Raw genomic sequence first — 5,932 nt, 5'->3', positions numbered from 1 at the left:
TGGAGCCCCCACCACCACCACCAGCCTGTCAGGCGCAATTTCTGAGTGCAGAGCCAGGAGTAACCCCTGAACGCTGCCAAGTGTGACCCAAAAACCAAAAAAAAAAAAAAAAAAAAGAACTGGGAATTGTAAGGAAGTAAAGTATGACATCCCTTCAGTAATTGCAAACCATGGTGTCTAAAAGGAAAAGAGACAGAGACAGAGAAAGTGTCTGCCATGGAGACTGGCTGGGAGAGGAGAGGAGTTGGGAAACTGCTAATGGGAATGAATGTTGGAATGTTGTAACATCAAAATGCAACAATGAACAACTTTTTTTTTTTAACGCTGTATCTTAGTGATTTAATAAAACAACAAACAAAATTTTCGGGAGGATAGCTGGAGAAATAACTGGGCTGAGTGCATGCTTAGTATGCAGAAGGCTGGTTCAAATACACTGCAAGCACCATATGATCCCTTGGGCACCAACCATGAGTGACACTCTCCACACCCCAGCAACAAGCCAGAAATAGCTCCTGAGCTGCAGGATGTGGCCCCAAACCAAAAAAAAAAAAATTCTGGAGGAGACTAATAGTTAAAGAGAAAAGGTAATGTATTCAAGAAAGAACACAGACTTCTCTAGAGAGTTAAAAACTTACCCCACAGAATAAAAAAAGTGATAAAAAAGAAAGAAGTACCACAGCTGGGATGGATAATTCCAAAGTGGACAGCAAGCTCCTATGAAAGTCTTTGCATGGTCGCTTCTATGTGGATGTGAGTCTACAGCTAGGCTTGTTTAGGAGAAAACAGTCTGAGTCCCAGAGATTTGCATTTGGAGTTCTACCAGGCTGTATGTGAATGTATGTGTGAAACAAAGAGAACAAATATGGGCTTCTCCAGAGTGGAAAAAGCAGACACAGAGACAGACAAGCAAGGTTAAGCTTCCTTGTTGGCCAAGGCAGAGCTTAGGCCTGAGAAGCAGCTTAACTGTCTCCTTCTTTTGGTCTAGTCCTGGGCCACCTTGTGTTGGAGCTTCAAGCTTGTATTAAATCTTTAAGGATAGCTCTTGGGACTGGGGGCTAAGAGAGAGAACTTCTTTTCAGACTAGGCATGTCATGTGGCCCTTTATCTAGCCACACTTTACTAAGGGTTTTAGAGACATTGCTTCTTTTTTTTTGACCACATCTAGCAGCGTTCAGGTTACTCTTGGCTCAGAGCTCAGAAATAACCCTCAGCAGCCTCAGGGGACCATATGAGATACCAGGGATCAAACTCAGGTCAGTCTTGTGCAAGGCTAACGCCCTACCAACTAAGTATCACTCTGGTCCTAATACATTCTTTCATTTTTCTTTTCTTTGGGGGGGGGGGGAATCCAGTGTCACTCAGGGCTTACTCCTGGTGGTGCTCAGGAGTCTATATGGAATCCACTGCCCATATTGTCTCCTTTAACCCCATTGCAACCATAAGGTGAAAGTTTTATTTATATAGGCCCAGTTTACAGATGTAAAATTTAGGCCTAGAGTCTGAAAGACTTGCCTGAGGACTCAAGAATTCCTTAAGTGGCCTCTGTGGCATGTGTGCTCAGACACCAGGAATTCGACAAAGACTCTCCCCATCTGCATTCTAGATTTAAGGACAATTCAAAATTTAAGGAAAATTCAAGATGGACAAACAGTACAGGGCTTAAATCATTTGTCTTCCATGTGTCTAAACAAACGAAGCAATCAGGAAAGGCTTCCAGTAAGAGTCAGAATGGGCAGGATTCTGAGAACGAATAAATAGAAAATAGTACAGACAAGCAAAACCGAGGAGGCAGTTAGCAGGTATGAAAGCTGGGAGGCCTGAAGCAGGCTTGTATTTAGGGACTAAAACATTCAGGGATCTGGGGGTGTGGCTCAGTGGCTGACTGTTAGGAGTGTGAGAGTTGGGTACCAGAGCAGAACACACAAAAAGGTGTCTCAGCATAAACAACAAAGGAAGGGAAGTGGGAAGAAGGAAGGACTCGACAGGAGGGTAAGGTGTGACCTGAAGCATCTACAGGGGCTGATCCCCAAAGGTTCTCAAAGTCACGCCAAGGAGATCGAACTTTGAAGGCCAGAGAGATAGTAGAGTGGGTGAAGTGTTTGCCTTGCACACTGCTGACCCCGATTTGATCTCCAGCATCCCAAATGGTTCTGAGCCCAGCCTGAAGAGATCTGAGTGCAAAGCCAGGAGTAAGCCCTGAACAGAACATTGCCAGGCATGGTCCCATCCCACCAAAAATTCCCTTGCCCCTGGCCAAGTTTGAACTTTATTTCAAATTACAGGATTCTAAGGAGCCACCTGACTAGATGTGTTCTATTATTTGTATCTTGATTGCCTTCCTTTAAGTTATAGAAGAGGGACAGAGTAATATACTCAGCAGTAGGGCATTTGTCTTGCAAGCCACTCTCAGGACAGACCCTGGCATCTTATATGGTTTCCTGAGCCTGCCAGGGGTGATTTCTGAGCAGAGCCAGGAATAACCCCTGAGCACTGCTGAGTGTGGCCCAAAAACACCAAAAAAAAAAAAAAAAAAAAGTTATAAAAGCATGATCCTAAAAGAGATGGCTTAAAGGACTAGAACTGAAGCTTTGCATGGAGAAACCCAAAGTTCAGTATCTTGCAACCTGATTCATTCCTCCTTGTCCCCCAAGGAGTTTCCTTAGTAATAATAGACTAACCTCCTCCCCACCAAAAAAGACAAGAATTCTTCTGGCCAGTGTTGAGACTTCCTGGAAGGTAGAGAGGAGTTGGCGAGGTATAAGGCAGGAAAACAAATGACATGACCATGAGATCTAGAAGTCTGTGCCCAGCTGTGTAGTTGAGCTGGTGGGGCAAGGCTGGGGTAGGTAGAGGGAGGAATTCTCCTCCACCTCCCATCCCCACCCCAGGAGGAAGTTTAGGAACTTCCAAGAGTTCATTCAATTCCCTCAGGCAGGACAGAACTGTTCTTTCTTCTACTTATTTGAGAAACAAGTAGTACTAGGAATTGGAAAGGAAAGGCATGATTAATCCAATAGCCTCACTCCTATTCCCAACCATTAAAATAATGGGACCAACACAAAAGCACTCAAAATCTTTTTCCTAGCAGCAACAAGACAAGCATAGGGTGGGGAGTCAGGCAGTGGGAAAGAGGAATCCCCATTCCTACAATAGTAAACCTACCCCTAATAATGCTGCGCCAGACTGTCCACACGACAGGTGACTTTTAATTCCAGCCCAGTTTCCCTCTTGGCTGCAGTCCATTTCCTCTTGGACTGAGGCCAAATCAAACACAGGAAATGCAATCTGGTTTCTGGAATCAGTAAAGCATATTAGGAAGGAAAATTTAGAAGTGAAGAAAATCACATTATTTGAATTCCCAAGCCTAGGAATAATTTCAGTAGGGGATCTGAGAATGGGGTCATTACTTCTTTTTGCTTTTTTGTTGGCCACACCCAGTAGTGCTCAGAATTTACTCTTGGTTCTGGGCTAAGGGATGACTACTGGTGGTACTTGGGGGACTATGCACAGTGCTGCTGGATCAGCTCAGTCACATGCAAGGATAGCACCCTACTTCATGTACTTTCTCTAGTCGTCTTGTTACTCACCAGTTAAGATGACCCAAATGTCAGTTGCTTCCATTCTCTTTCAGTCTTCATACAGCAGCCCTAAACTGCTCAAGCTGAATTGTCCACAGTCTTGTTTTGCATTTCTTTAACAATAGGGGAGATGATCTCTAGGATTAAGGTTTAGCTTAAAGGTCAGTATTTTTCTTTTTGGTTTTTCGGGCCACACCCGTTTGATGCTCAGGGGTTACTCCTGGCTAAGCGCTCAGAAATTACCCCTGGCTTGGGGGGACATTATGGGACCTCGGGGGATCGAACCATGGTCCCGATCTTTCCTTGGCAGACACCTTACCTCTAGCACCACCTCACCAGCCCCAAAGGTCAGTATTTTTCATTCCATCTCCCTCTAGGATTTTCCTAGTGTTATAGAAAGTACTTGAAAGCCCTTTGTAAATTGATGAGACATATTACCAAGTGCTCTTGGTTTTCCATGAATAACTTAAATGACACGATACAACTATGCAAATATTTTTTATTTTTGTTTTTGCGCTACACTTGGAGGCACATGAGTTACTTCTGGCTTTGTGCTCAGAAATTGCTCCTGGCTGGCTCGGGGGACTATATGGGATGCCGGGGATCAAACCAGGCCTACTTGTGCAGCCCTACTTGCTGTGCTATCACTCTGCCCCTTATTTTATTTTTCAAACTATAATGCATTGAACAGTATGCTGTGTACTTTCTTACCAGGAACTTAAGTTAAAATGTTGCTAGAGAGGTTCAGAGCAGTTAACTTGCTTGGGGATGTTGTTGCTGGGGTCATCTGTGGTGCTTGCAAGGCAATTGAATTTACCCCAGTACTCTCTGGCCTCAAACACTATTTTCTTTCTTTTCTTTTTTCTTTCGGTTTTTGGGTCACACCCGGCCAAGCTCAGGGGTTACTCCTGGCTCTGTGCTCAGAAATCGCTCCTGGCAGGCTCAGGGGACCATCTGGGATGCGGGGACTCGAATCACCATCCTTCTGCATGAAAGGCAAATGCTCTATCTCCATGCTATCTCTCCGGCCCCCAAACACTATTTTCATGAATAATGAGTAAATTCTGATTTTATCCATTGGAGTATTCTGAAAAGTGCTGCTTTTCTTTTAACTTACCCCTGTTCAGTGATAGTATACAAGTCGGCTGGCCACTTGCAAGACCTGTTGTACTATCTCTCTGGCCCTCTACTTTTTCTGGATTTTGGGACACACCCAGTCATCCATGCTCAGGGATCACTCTTGATAGGGTTACCAGGATAGAACCCAAGTCATCTGATCGAAAGGAAAAGCCCAACCTGCTCTACTATCTCTATGGTCTTCCCTAGTAATCTTTACTCTAAAAGTATTCCCCAAACTATCCTCTGCAAAGAAGGCTCTATCTTGAGAACAACTGCTCAAATATTAACAAAATCTTTTTTCTTTAGTAATTAGAAGCTTAATCACTTGCCTTGTGTATCACTAACAACCATTGACCTTCAGGACAACCCAAGGCAGGTTGATACTAATTATGAACACCTTATAGTAGGAAAAACACCATGTTTACTTTGAGAGGTTAACTCAGTTTTAAGTAATTAATTGGATGACTCTCTTACTAAGTTCTCCTGATCTCCTTTTGCTAAATTGCTCTCCTCCTTAAGGCAAAAGTCAGCCCTCAAGTTAAAGCAAGATCCTCTTCCTAGGTTCCTTCTGCTCTTCTCAATTATTCTTCATCAGATGGTTTCGTTGCTGTGGTCTAAATTGAATGAAGGACAGAGCGACTGACTTGCAAGTCCTAAAGTTGGAACCACTTTTCAGGAGAAAAACTTGATCCTTAGCTACTAGTTCTAAACTGAAGCAAGTTGATTCAATTGCTCACATTTGGACAAGCCAGGCCAAAGCCCGGATTGTCTCTTCCTGTTAAGTACTGAGTTTCATAATGACAGTCTATCATTAATTTATTTCTTCATGTCTTCTGGGCAAATGCCTGACCTGATAATTAAAACAAGACGTGCTGTATAGGTGGAAATTTACTACTAACCTTTCTTCATTTTTCCAAGCAGAAGTGAGGGTGGGACACTTGAGAGAGTACAAGCAGGCAGGGCACTTTCTTGTCTTACATGTGGCCAACCTGGGTTCCAATCCCTGGCACCACATATTGTCTCCTGAGCCCCACTGGGTGTGGCCTACAAATTATGAAAAGAAAAAGAGTGGGGATAGGGTAGGGCAGGGAAACATTCTTGATTATATTGTGAGCCATTTAACAGGTAAAACCTGATATAAACCAACATCAATCGATCAATTGTGCCTAGATTCAGAACAATAGAACACTAGTTTATTAAAATAATACAAAGGGCCAAGAGACAACTTAATAAGT

This window comes from Suncus etruscus, chromosome 19, assembly GCF_024139225.1.
Source record: "Suncus etruscus isolate mSunEtr1 chromosome 19, mSunEtr1.pri.cur, whole genome shotgun sequence".
In the NCBI taxonomy this organism is placed as follows: Eukaryota; Metazoa; Chordata; class Mammalia; order Eulipotyphla; family Soricidae; genus Suncus; species Suncus etruscus.
The sequence above is the reverse complement of the archived record's forward strand: the minus strand, read 5'-3'. Positions refer to the sequence as shown.